Genomic DNA, 14,649 nt, shown 5'->3' on the forward strand with positions numbered 1-14,649 from the left:
CATACATTGTCTTTAACTGAGCTTCTTGTACCTAGGGTTTCTTCCAGGAGAGTGTGAAAACAGCAGAAAACTCAAAACAACCCAGAAGGTAACGTCTTAGAGGCACTGCTTCATCATTAATCTTTGTTTTAAAACAGGTTCTGCCAAGAATCTTTGAAGGAAGGAGTTAGCATGCACTGAACCAGCGCTCCACATCAGAATGAGTGCTGCTCGTTTATTATTCACTCACCCAATCACAGCATTTAAAGAGAGATATTATACCTCTACCTTACAGAGGAAGAAAACTAAGGCACAAGGAAGTATAATAACTCGTCCGAGGTCATTTACAAGTAATAAATGCTGAAAAAGAAATTTATACCCAATGTGCCTAATTCCAAAGCCTTTCCTCTTCAACATAGGAACTGTCTATACAGTGCTTTGCCTCTTAGAAAAAAATTAGCTTATTAATGGTATTTAAATTAAGCTTCATTTCTCAGGACTAACCACATACAGAGTCATGCTACTATAACAGTTTATTTAAACTATCAAGCACAAACTATTGGATTTGATGGGCATTGCCATAAATTCAAAATAAAGGAGAAAAGAATATTCTCATTTTACAAGTCTGAAAACCCATGCATGATGTATCAGCCTTGTGGAAGACCCAACTGATGTTTCCAAAGTCACCAAAGGGACTGGATTACACAGCAGACTAAGAAGATTTCACACGGGTCGTTCCTTTCAAATACGTCCCTACCTCACCCTGGCCTCAACTCCGAGAATTTCAAGAGGCAAAAGAAGCAGGAAAGAGAAGCCTGGCTGGCAGGCAGTGGGTCAAAGGCATGCCCTGTAGAGTATAAGAGCCACCAAAGTGAAAAGCAAAGCACCACCCCTCATAGCTTTGTTTTCAGTCATGAGAGGCTTTTTGAAGTTCACTCTCTGGGATGAAAACACACCAAACACCTCTTCATCCCATCCCCCTCCCCCACATACACACACTGTTTATTTACTTCTCTCCCCCCTCCCATATCTGAAAAAAACAGGGGCCGTGAGGGGGGAGTAGCACGAGGAGCTTCCAGGTGTCCTGCTCCAAGGGATTAGAAGAGCTCAGGTTTCAACTCACCACCATCCCACCCATTTATTCGTTCCTACTACACCCATCACTCACCCTGACAGGCACCGCTTATGCCTTTGGTTGTCTTCATGGGAGGTGTTTATAAATAAGGGCACCTGTCTATGAAAGCCAGATATTCACAGGAGCAGCCAAGGAGACAATAGATTACACATTTGGGGAGTTTCTATGCCTGAACTTTCCCAACAGCTGTATCCGCATTATATAGGCTTTTGTGAGGTTTTGCATTGCAGGAGAGAGAAAGAAACAGGTTCCTTGTCTTCATACAGGAAACACATCTGTAAACCTGTCACATTCTACAGCAAGTGAACCAAAGGTAAACATTTAATAGTACTTGGAACTCTACCCCTTCGCTGTTAGGGAAGGTTAAAACATGTTGGTTAAATGAAAAGTTGGGCTGAAACTAGATTCTTCTCCAAACACAAAAGAAGGTTGTAATTTCAAGCATTTTCCTCCTTGGACTTAATCATGAATATTAAGTATTGGTACCCAAGTGCCAGAGTAACAAACTAAAGTGAAGACCACCCATCAACTTAATTCCAAAGGCTTATTTCATGTAACTCAAGCTCCAGTTATCTGAGAGTGAGTGATGCTATTCACAACTGCCCATAACAAAAGCCAAAGGGCTTATGGCAATTTGACCTTTTCATTTTTCACCAGTTTATTTTCAGAAAGCTGGGAAAATATTTTTCCCTTGTATTTGATGACATGATTTCTAGAGTATCTTGACTAATTTCTCAATTAGCCAGGATCACCCCAAATGCCACTCACCTTAAATTATGGGCCAAAGGAGCCATTATTCGGTAATGAAATTTAAGCAAAACATAATTTGATCCCAATAATCCACAAAATACTAATTCACAGAAGCAACTGACTTTCTCTTATACATTTGTAGTATTTTCCACATCTTAAATATCATACCTTTTATTTCTTGTTATGTATTTTCAGGCCCAAACACTCCAACCTCCTCCCTTGACATTTTAGATGGAAATGAAAGATTATCTCCTTTGTCATTTCAGAGTCCATGGCGCACTCTTCTTCCCTCCTGAAAACAAGAAACCACAGATGTTGCAGTCACGGATCTGTGATTAAAATAATTTCTGCAACTGAGACATCATGCCAAAAGCAAAAGCACATTCTTAATGCATTGTTTGTCTGGAAAAATAAACTGCATTACAGGAGGAATGTAAAGCAAGGTAATCATAGAAACCCAGAGGCATAATCCAGTTAAACTTTCTGACCTGCATCAAATGTTGACAATTCTAACTTCTCTGTTCCAAGAGAACTTTCTGGGACACACTTGCAACATTGCTTAAAAGTCCTGCCACCTAGTGGAAGAAGTAAATAAACTAGACCTTAGGTAACCAGCTAGATGGAAAGACCTTGAGAAAAATAGCTTGTCTATCAACAAGACTTCTCTTGAAAAATCATATTGGGTTAGTCTTAGACCTGATTTTCATAAAGTATCAAGATTCATCGAAATGGGTTGTTTTGCTCTTCCTTGTTCAGTGCATCACATTCAAGATAGGAAAGACTTGATATCAAGCCCTCAGAACCATGGGTGGAATCTACAAATAGCCAAGGTAATCATTCTGTTAATCTGCTTTGGTTGACAGTTTTCAAAATGGATTCCACAGAATTAAGAAATCAACCAAATCCATTCCAGCTTTGCCTGGTGGAGGGCACTCAACTAGGCACTTAATCCTCCAAAAGCTCAGCAGGAGGACTCTTTATAAAAAGGATTTCTTTAGTTGGCTAAGGGAAAATATCCTGCCTGAACAGAAAGGTAGATCATTAGTGGCTGGACCTCACAGATAGCCACTAAGTTTCTGAGAAAACTTCCTGATGAGTCATGCTGGGAAGGAACTCTCTAAAAGGGCTTTGAGCAAAGTACTATTCTTGAGTAAGATCGACAATACATGCTTGGCCCAAATGATATCAACAGATGTGTTATGACAGCAATCAGTTCCTCAGTGACTTGAAGGAGAGCACTTGCCTCCCTGCCTACCTGGCCAAAGAAACAAGAGAGTCTGTGATGGGCAAGATCAGAAATAGTGTGGGATTATGGTACATTGCAAATTGACATGTTTCTATGGTGCAAGGCCACTAAATACACTTGCTGTGTGCCAAGGCCTATTTTGGATTCTTCTTGTCCATGATTAAATACAACTGCTATTATGCCTATAGAAGCCTGCTAGTTCTCTCTAAAAGTCCAGGGCCATTCTGAAATAACATTTGCTTCTGGTAAGAAAATTATAATTCCAGACTCCATTAGTTGTATCTTCACTTCCATCCTCTATCTCTGGGATAAATGATCTACTCGCAAACACTTGTGGATAAATGATCTACCAGTGAAAACTTGTGAGGTTTAAATTAATATGTATAAAACACTTTGGAAGGAGTTATGAAAGACAATCCTACCACTCAATATTCAAGAATTATGTTCTGTGCCTTTATCTAAACTTTCCATTATTTGTTCAGTTTTTTAAACAAACACCATTGTTTACAGACTTAGATTTGATTTCACAAAGAATTTATTTCATAATTGAAGACTGAAGTGCTTTTCATAATTTAATTATTAGTATTGCTACATTCAGGAAGGGTTTTTCCATCACTCTTATAAAAAAGAATTTTTTTTTCAGTTTTAGAAACAAGAGAACCTATAGAACTGGCTCAAAATAAAAGAACTACAGTATTTCCAAAGAATGCAAAATATTTTTTGTAACAAGGACTAATTATTGTTTTATCATTTTATGTTATCTCTGAAGATTTCATAGCCATCCATATGGTTACATCATCTTCTTTCTGAATTAATTAAACAAGAAAAAAATAAATGAACCAGAGACCTGCCCTACAAAAATACTAAAGAGAGACTTTCTAGGTGAAATTAAAGGACACTAGACAGCAACTCAGATCTACATAAAGAAAAATGAAAGTCGGTAAAGGTAAATACATGGGTAATAATAAAAGAGAATAAATGAAATTTTGTTTAGAACTTACCTTTTTCCCTCCTATCTCAAAGATAATTGCACCTAACAACAGAGCACCAAAATACATGAAGCAACAACTGACAAACTTGAAGGAGAAATAGACAATTCAACAATAATAGTGGAGACTTCAAATACTCTACTTTTAATAATAGATAGAACAAGAGACCAAAAACTCCACAATTAAATAGAAGACTTGAAAACCATTCTAAGCTAACTATACCTAAAGTCTCTAGTTAAGAATGGGAGAATGCACATTCTTCTCAAGTGCATGTGAGATATTTTCCAGGTTAGATCATATGCTTTTACTGATACATAAAACAAATACCAATAAATTTAAAAGGACTGAAATTGTACCATAGTCATATGTTCTCTGACCACAATAGAATAAAATTGGAAATCAATAACAGAAGGAAATTTGAAACAGGCAGAAATATGTGAAAATTACACAACACCTTCTTAAAAAGCAATTCTTCAAAGAAGAAATACAGGAAAATCAGGAAATGCTTAAAGATGAATAAACCTAAAACACAACATACCATGACTGATGAGATGCAGTTATAGCAGTACTTACAGGGACATTTATAGCTGTAAAATGCCTATATTAAGAAAGAAGGCCTCAAACTAATAACCTATCCTTTCATCTTAGGAGGGTAAAACTAAACCCAAAGAAAGTTTCCTTTTTTGATGAAATTAACAAACTGACTTTGAAATTCATATGGAAATGTAAAGGACTCATGATAGCCAAAAAATCTTACAGAAGAACAGAGGTGGAGAACTCACTCTTCCCAACTCAAATTTACTATAAAGCTATAGTAATCAAGACTGTGTGGTACTAGCCTAAGGACAGACATATAAATCAATGGTATAGAATTGGGGATCCAGAAATAAACCTACACATCTATGGTCGATTTAGACAAGTGCCATGGTGCCAACACCATTTAACGGGAAAAAGAATAGTCTTTTGGACAAATGGTATCCAGAAGTGTTAAAGAATTCTTATAACTAAACAATAAAATTACACAAACAGCTCCATTAAAAATGGACAAAAGAGGGGCATCTGGGTGGCTCAGTTGGCCAAATATCTAACTTCGGCTCAGGTCATGATCTCGCGGTTCGTAAGTTAGAGCCCCACATTGGATTCCATGCTGACAGTGCAGAGCCTGCTTGTGATTCTCTCTCTCTTTCTCTGCTCCTCCCCTACTCTTGCTTTCTCTCTCAAAATAAATAAATAAACTTCAAAAAAAGCTGTAAGACCAGATCAAGCAAAAAATAGCCAACAGATTTAAATAGATATCTCATGAAAGAAAATATATAAGTGGCCAATAAGCACATAAAAAGATGCTTACCACAATTAGCCATTAGAGAAATGCAATTAAAAACCACAATAAGATACCACTTCATACTTACTTGAATGACTGTGATCAAAGACTGATAGTAACAAGTGTTGATGAGGATGTGAAGTATTATTGTTGGTGTGTGTGTAGTGATGCAGCCTCTGTGAGAAAAAGTTTAGCACTTCCTCAAAAAGTTAACCATAGAGTTTCACTCTTAGATATATACGCAGGAGATCTGGAGTATGTAAACACATAAACATGCACACAAATGTGCACAACATCACTATTAATAATAGCCCCCAAATGGAAATAACCCCAAATGTTCCTGGACTAATGAGAGGATAAATAAAATGTGGGATGTCCATTCAATGGAATATTATTCAGCCATAAAAATGTATGAAGTCTCAGGCTTGCACTGGATGGATGAACCATGAAAACATTATGTTAAGTTAAAGCACCCAGACATAAAAGATTACATATTGTATTATTTCATTTATATAAAACGTCCAGAATAGGCCACTCCATGGAGACAGAGGATAGTTTGGTGGATGCCAGGAGCTGAGGAAAGGAAGAAATGGCAAGTGACTTCTAATAGGGGAAATTTGGGGGGATGATGAAAATGTTCTGAAATTCGATTTTTTTTTTAATGTTTACTTATTTTTGAGAGAGAGACAGCACTCATGCTCATGCAGGGGAGGGGCAGAGAGAGAGGGAGAGAGAGAATCCCAAGCAGGCTCCATGCTGTCAGCACAGAGCCCAACACAGGGCTTTATCTCATGAACATCCAGATCACGATCTGAGCCAAAATCAGGAATTAGACACTTTACCGACTGAGCCACCCAGGGGCCCCATAGATGGTGATGAATATTCACCCAACCTTGTGAATATACTATAGGCCATTGAACTGTACACTATAAATGATGAATTCCACAGTATGTGAATTGTATCTCAGTAAAAGAAATTTTAAATTATATGTAACATAAAAAATAAAAAGATGAATTATTACTATCAAATCATTGCTCACACACACAATTTTCTAATGCCTTGTTCTTACAGTGTTGTTCATAGGTCGGCACGAAAGGTATCACCTGCGAGTTTAGTACCTGAAAAATCTCAGGCTTGCCTCAAATCTATTGAATCAGAATCTGCATTTTAACATGATTCCCCAGGTGATTCCTATGCACATTAAAATTTGAGAAGCACTACTCTAATCCAAGAGTTTTCATTCTCCTATTTTAGGGTGTATGTGAAAAAAATTAAGTGGTAAGTCCAAAAGACATTCTAATTTCCTTTGAGGAATTACATCTCACCCACTGTGTGCCACGTTAGTGATATGGTAAATTCAGATGCCCTGGATTGGCCTTCAGAAGTCAAAGGGATCTGGGAACATCCTTTCCGTTACTGCTGATCCCCCTCCTCCTCCCTGACTACTCTTTTCTCAACACACCCAACCTGACCCCACCCAAGGATGAGTTGGTATAGGATCAACCTTATCAGACTCCCTCTTCTGAAACTTGGAATATCGAGGGGAATGACTCAAAGAGAGAGGAAACAGCTGGGGTTCTGTCTTTCTAGGAGCACCCTCTAATGGCTTCATGTTGCTTTTTCCAAACTTGTCTCCCCATCAGTTTGGTGAACTCCTGAGGAGCTTTCACATAAATGTCCTTTGTTTTGTTTTGTTTATGTTAGTCAGAGCTAGATTTTGTTGCTTGCAAAGAATCGTTTGACACACCACCCTTTGATACTATAACAACTAGCTGAAATACACATATAGTTCTAATGCTTTATTCGCACAGTGTGGATTCATGATCATGGCTATCATATTACTAAGTATTATATTTATTATTAATAGGTATAATTATGATTGTAAATAACTAGCCAAAGATTAAAAGCTAGTAAGTGGCAAATGTCCATCAACTGATAAATGGATATAAAATGTGGTATGTGTATATACAGTAGAATATTACTCAGCCATAAAAAAGAATGAAATCCAGCTATTGGCAATAACATGGATGAAGTGAGAGAGTATAATGAAAATCAAAATAAGTCAGTCAGGAAAAGACAAATACCATATGATTTCACTCATATGTGACATTTAAGAAACAAAACAGTTGAACATAGAGGGATAAAAAAGAGAGAGAGAGAGAGACAAACCAAGAAACAGACTCTTAACTATAGAGAAAAAAACTGACAATTACCAGAGGAAAGGTGTGGGGGGCAGGGGTGGGGCCCAGGGCAGGGCATGGGGAGGGGGAGGACATGGATTAAATAGGTGATGGGGATTGAGGAGTGCGCTTGTTGTGATGAGCACCAGGTGTTGTATGGAAGTGTTGAAGCACTAAATTCTACACCTGAAACTAACATACTGTATGTTAACTAACTGGCATTTGATAAAAACTTGGAAGAAAATAAGTAAATAAGTAAGTAAATAAATAAAAGTAAGGAGGCAGCGGGCAGGAATAAGAGAGAGTGAGAAACTGGGGCTCTTCGCCAATGTTGAAGCTGTGGAAGCCAGGCCCTGACCCCAGAGCCCAGAACCTTACACTGCTGAATGACACCTCAGGACTGATCTGAGCTCCTGCTGGCAGAATATGCTCATACGCCAATGTCCACAGTGGTATTATTCACAATAGCCAAAACGTGGAAAGAATCCACTGTCCATAGAAAAATAAACAGATGAACAAAATGTGGTATATACATACAATAGAATATTACCCAGCCTGAAAAAGGAATGAAATTCTGACACATGGTACAACACAGATGACCCTGGAAAACATTATGCTAAGTGAAATAAGTCATATGCAAAACAAAAATATCGTATGATTCCACTTCTATGAGGAATATAGAAGAGGCAAATTCATGGAGCCAGAAAGTAGTACAGTGGTTTCCAAGGGCCAAGAAAAGGGACAAGGTGAGTTAGTATTTAATAGGCACAGAGTTTCTGGTGGGGGTGATGAAAAAGTTCTGGAAATGAAGAGTGGTGATGGTTGCACACCATCATCACCATCAGTGATGAAGGAACTTAATGACACTTAAAAATGGATAAAATGGTGCTATGGACTGAATATTTGTGTCCTCCCAAAAATTGTATGTTGAAGCCCTAATTGCCAATGTGATAGTATTTGGAGGTGAGATATTTGGGAATTATTTAAGCCATGAGTGTTGAGCCTTCATGAATGGGGTTAGTGGCCCTATAGGAAGAGACACAAGAAAGGTCTTTTGCTCTCTTTTGGCCACGTGAGTATAGTGCAAAAAGGTGGCCATCTGGAGAGCAGGAAGAAGCCCTTCACCCAAACCTGGCCATGCTGGCACCCTGGTCTCAAACTTCCCAGTTTCCAGAACAGTGGAAATATATTTGTCTTGTTTAAGCCACTCAGTCTATGGTATTCTAGCTCAGCAGCCTGAGCTAACTGAACAAAAGTATATCTTACGTCAAGTATATTTTACTGTAACTTAAAGCAAAACTATTAGTATCCTAAAATGTTAAAATCTGAAAAAGAAAACAGAAAGTATATATATATATATATATACATATTGAGGCCCGTGTCGGGCTCTGTGCTGACAGCACAGAGCCTGGAGCTTGCTTCAGATTCTGTGTCTCCTCCCTCTGCCCCTCCCTCGCTCTCTCTCTCTCCCTCTCAAAAGTAGATAAACATTAAAAAATAAAAAAAGATGAGCCTCTTCTAGTTTGAAGTAACAAAAACCCCAATCAAATAATTTTAGCAAAGGGAATTGATGGACTCATGTAACTATGACGCCCAAGCTTAAGCCCGGATCCTGGGGCATATCCTGTGTACCATCTCTTGATGAGTTTCCGGTATGATTTTGTCAACCTCAGACCAGCTCTCCTGACCTGGGGCTAGAGATAGCTACTGGTAGCTTCCACCTTCATCAGCTTTGCAGCTAGAAATCTCAGTGTAAAGAGGGAGCCTCTTTGCTGGCAAAAGTCCTGGAGAGAGCTCTGTGTTCTGGCTTGGGACTTGTGAACCAAATACTACGGTTGTGGGGGTGAAATGACTTGATTGGCAGGCTCAGCAAGCCTAAGCCCCTGGCCTACCACTGGAGCAGTACCACCTGAATCACAGGCTTCCTCCAAAGAGACGCTAGCACACAGAAAGCATATGTACAGTGCACTTCAGTGCCCTGTGCATATCCCCGTGGACCTCATTGTTCAATGGAAGCCTGAGTACTCACTGTAGGCAGCTGAGACCCTCTGCCTAGGACTCTGGCTGCCTGAGCAGAATAGGGGAGGGCTACCAGGGAGGTGCAGCTTTCAAGCAATGACAAATGGATTTGATGCATAAATACTACACCTGCCTCATTTTTTTCTTTTGTTTTGTTTTTTTTCTTTTCTCCCACTATCTCCTGGGTTTACCTCTAGGACAGTACACATCATTCTCTTGCAATTACCGCCCTTGCTCACCCATGTCCCCACTTACCTTCCAGTTCCTTAAAGGCAAGGGACTGGAGTAAGTAGCGTATTAAGAGATTTGTCCAAAGTCACAAGGGTATAAGAGATGAAGGCGGGATTTGAAGTTGAAGTCAGCTTCAACAACTAAGTTTCATGACTGCTACCCCAAATCACCAATTTATCTCCTGAGAGCACTCTACCATCTCTGGGCCCTTACATCCCTTCCGGAAGTCCCAAATGCTCATGTAGGCTCTTTCACTGGGGGTTTCAGGCTCAGCTTTAGTGTTAATTTCGGTGGGCTCATTGGGCCTGGTATGTCTTCTACAAGATAGACTCCCAGCTGTGGGCAGGTAACAGCCTGAGGTCCCCTTGCTAGTGCATAGAAGACTGATAACCCTTGATTCATCCCTGGTGCCTTTAGCTGGGACATGTCACCCATGCTTCCATGAGACACTGAAAATAATTAACACACTCTGGGAAGATGACTCTGATGGGAGTCTTTCATGTGAGTGAGCACCTTCTGAACACTTCTTCCCAGCCAGGAAATATGGACAGGTGGCTTGGATATTTTGGTTGATGAGACTATATTTTTTTCTTTTTAAAGATTATGTTGGAGTGAATTGATTCAGTATTAACCTCTTGTAAGGGGAGATAGAAAACAAATTGTAATTGGGTAAAAACATGGTTATCATAGGCACCCCAAAAGAACCTGTTACCACTGAGCTGTGGAGGGCCAGGTTTTCAGAGCACTCCAGCCGTCTACCAGGGTAATAACAGCCATCTTAATGATGGTGATATTGATGGTGAGCAACCATTGTTTATGCTGTAGTGGGCATGGGGCTAAGCTAGTCATGGATGTCATGACTTAATTTTTTTCATCATGAGAAGTGTATTCTTTAATCCCCTATTTCACCTCCCCCATCCACCTCCCCTCTGGTAACCATCAGTTTGTTCTCTGTAGTTAAGAGTCTGTTTCTTAGTTTTTCTATCTCTCTTTTATTCCTTTGTTCTTTTTTTGTTGTTGTTTCTTAAATTCCACAACTGGGTGAAATCATACATTATTTGTCTTTCTCTGACTGACTTAATTTACTTAGCATAATACTCTCTAACTCCATCCATATTGTTGCACATGGCAATATTTCATTCCTTTTTTAAGGCTGAATAATATTCCATTGTATGTATACACCACCTCTATCCATTCATCTATTGATAGACACTTGGGCTGCTTCCACAGTTTGGCTATTGTAAATAACGCTGCAATAAACACAAGGGTGCATATAATCCTTTGAATTAATATTTTTGTATTTTGGGGAAAATACTCAGTAGTGCAATTACTGGATTGTAGGTTAGTTATTTTTATTTAAAAAAATTGGTTTTAAGTTTTTTTTAATGTTTATTTATTTTTGACAGAGAGAGAGACAGAGCATGAGCTGGGGAGGGACACAGAGAGAGGGGGACACAGAATCCGAAGCAGGCTCCAGGCTCTGAGCTGTCAGCACAGAGCCCAATGCAGGGCTCGAACTCACAGACTGCAAGATCATGACCTGAGCCGAAGTCAGATGTTCAACCGACTGAGCCACTCAGGTGCCCCTATTTAAAAAATTTTTTTTAACATTTATTCATTTTTGAGAGATGGAGACAGAGTGTGAGTGGGGGAGGGGCAGGGAGAGAGGGAAACACAGAATCTGAAGCAGGTTCCAGGCTCTGAGCCATCAGCACAGAGCCTGACGCAGCTCCATACCATGAGTATGGAATGTCTTTCCACTTCTTTGCATTGTCTTGAATTTCTTTCATCACGGTAGTTTAGTTTTCAGAGTATAGGTCTTTCATCTCTTTGGTTAAGTTTTTTACTAGATATTTTATTGTTTGCACCTGCCTCACTCTTTAAGAGCAACAGTTCTGAGGCATGTTCTATACTCTCTTCCAGAGGTCTTCAGTGGGATTGAGCCCCAGTTGCCTATGACGGCAGTCTGCTTTTTAACCCAAATTTTTCTGTTTTACTTCTCTACTTCTTGAGCATGATTTCCTGCTGTCACTTCCGAATAGCGAACATACTCCAATCCCAGTCTGTGGGGCTGAGTCTATGAAAATTCAAATTAAGACAACGTTTGTATCATGGAGGGTGAATTCACACTATGTCCATTTTATGTTAGGAAAATTTGTAGAGGCTATTTGGTATTATCTCTTCATTTTATTTACAACACTCAGTATTTGTTTTTTTGTTTTTTTGTTTTTTTGTTTTTTTGTTTTTTTTTTTATTTTTTTATTTTTTTTTATTTTTATTTTTGGGACAGAGAGAGACAGAGCATGAACGGGGGAGGGGCAGAGAGAGAGGGAGACACAGAATCGGAAACAGGCTCCAGGCTCCGAGCCATCAGCCCAGAGCCCGACGCGGGGCTCGAACTCACGGACCACGAGATCGTGACCTGGCTGAAGTCGGACGCTTAACCGACTGCGCCACCCAGGCGCCCCTCAGTATTTGTTTAATACTCCACTTAAACATAAAGAAAATATTTGTTTATCCAGAAAAATATATCAAATTCTATGTGGATATATTCATTTTCTAGGGCTGCCATAACAAAGTATCACAAACTGGGTGGCTTAAACAACAGAGGTTTATTATCTCACGGTTCTGGAGGCTAGAAGTCCAAGATTAAGGTCTTGGCAGAGCTGGTTTCTTCTGAGGCCTCTCTCCTTAGGCAGTAGATGGCTGTCTTCTCCATGTATCTTCATATGGTCTTGCTTATGTGTGTGTCTGTATCCGAATCTTGTCTTCCTATAAGAACACCAGTCATATTAGGGCCTACCCTAATGTCTTTATTTTAATTTAATTACTTCTTTAATTACTTGATTACTTCTCTAAATCCTGTCACATTCTGAGATACTGGGGGTTACAACTTTAATATATGAAGTTAGGGGGCATTCAACCCATAACAGGAGGTATCTGTGTACTGTGTCATTTTTGCCTTTACAGGCAAATGCTTTACGAATAGATGATTTCCTTATCGTCTTCCTCTCCACGGATTAGTATAATATGCACTACAAAATAGTATCTTTTCTTTAAACTTTAAGGTTTAGCATTACAAAGTGGACCAAAAGAACTAAAGGGAAGAGATATTGAAAGCAAAGCACCAAAATACTGCCGCAGGAAAAAATCTGTTAGCTTCCTGAATAACACGACTGGGTTCTTGACAAATAGTCCCATCACAATCCCAGCAGTGAAAGGCACTCTGTCCTGGTTTTGAGTCTCCATAAGAATCACTAGCCAGAAGCTCTGGTGGTCTTTACCTCATCATCCCTGGAGATTTGATATGACAGATTCACTTTGTATCTTAAGATTGTAGTACACACTCATTCCTCTGTGACTTAAATGATGACATTGAGGTCCAGCAGATAATAGCATGATTTATGGCCAGCAGTGCCAATGTGGCTATTATTCAGTGTTACATTATACACTTAGAAATACACTAATGCCACATCACAAGCCAGTGTCATCTTGATGATATTGTGACCCAGGACTCAAGAAAGTATTTCATTAAGGAGACAGGTGGAATGTGAGACATGAATGCAGTGATCAAAGAGGCAATGAAATTTGTTTACTGCTGCCTCATATGTGACCTATCAGTTACAAAGACCATCTCCACTCAACCCTGCACCGTTTTGTATTTTGCCACAGCAGTGCCATCTTTCCTTACCCCTGGAATTTCTGACTCTTCTGGGCTTCATTTCTGCACATATTTCATAGCTCACAAAGCATGCTTAAATATAGATAGATATCTCTTGGTCAGAAAGTCAACCCAAATTTGTTTGCTTTCGAATGCATGTCACCAGGCCACAGGGATTTTGTTTTGTTTTCTTTATAATAGAACTTTCTCTAGGCTCCTGATGTTTCCAGATCTGTGGCGATCTGGGTCCTGTTTTCTCTTCCCCAGATGCACTTTCAGTTGTTGCCTTTTTTCAATCAATTTCCAGATGTCGTTGCTTATTCATTTTATTTCCAGCACATTTTATCCTTTCCTGAACTTTTGCATAATTCTCTTCTATGACACTTTCCTACTCCTCCTCCATGCCATTCAGATGAATTCCAGAAACCTGCTGCAATTACACCAAATTTAGTTGGCTTTTCCATGCACCAAATGAGTCTGCCCCAGGTTGGAAAGTGAAAGGAATGACTGGTCTGCAGGAGGAACCCTTTTGAATGAGCTCCCAGTTGATAGACAAATGTTGCTTAGGTCCAAGGTCCAGGCTGACTATTGTGTAAAAGACTCTATAGAGAGGAAGAATGGTCACTGGGGCCCTGAAGTCCAAACCACAGTTTGTTTTAGAACTTTTTAAAAAAATAATCTCTTTGTGCAAATATCAATCCAGTAAGCCAGAAATCTTTTTTAAATTACCTTGAGCAATACAAAAATTGTAAAGAGGTCTTGACTTTCTGTAATACTTCCTGCATTTGGCACTATTTGGAAATAAGATCTTTCAAATAAATTAATTCTTTAGACAGTTGAAACATGTCTGAAAGCCCCAAAGTGTTGCAAATATTAACCACTTTTACATAAATCTTTCTAGAATGCATTATATTTTAGGGCACACTGATCATAATCTAATGTTTTCCTAATGATTCAGGGTCAAGGCTATGACTATCAGTAGCCATTCCCTGAGGTCTATGAGATGTTAGTCTGCTTTCCTTTACACCAAGATTTCTCAATTTACTGTCATTTGGGTCTAGAAAATCCTTTGGCGTGGGAGTATAGCCTGTGCATTTTGGACGTTTAGCAGCATCCCTGGCTTGTACCCACTAGGTCA

General features: G+C 39.2%; 1 protein-coding gene across 3 annotated transcripts in view; it reads right to left on the reverse strand.

Annotated features, from left to right (window-relative positions):
• Positions 1-1,774: 1,774 nt before the first annotated feature.
• ANAPC10 (anaphase promoting complex subunit 10) overlaps positions 1,775-14,649 on the reverse strand; it is a 261,798-nt gene continuing 248,923 nt past the window's right edge. For 2 of the 3 annotated variants that reach the window (XR_007457915.1, XR_007457914.1), the window contains exon 6: positions 1,775-2,156. The gene's annotated coding sequence lies outside the window, so the exon portion shown is untranslated. Of the gene's footprint in view, positions 2,157-12,323; positions 12,623-14,649 lie in introns of those variants that run through there. The other variant, XR_007457913.1, reaches the window with a different exon arrangement.

Source organism: Panthera uncia, chromosome B1 (genome assembly GCF_023721935.1).
Source record: "Panthera uncia isolate 11264 chromosome B1, Puncia_PCG_1.0, whole genome shotgun sequence".
Classification (NCBI taxonomy): domain Eukaryota; kingdom Metazoa; phylum Chordata; class Mammalia; order Carnivora; family Felidae; genus Panthera; species Panthera uncia.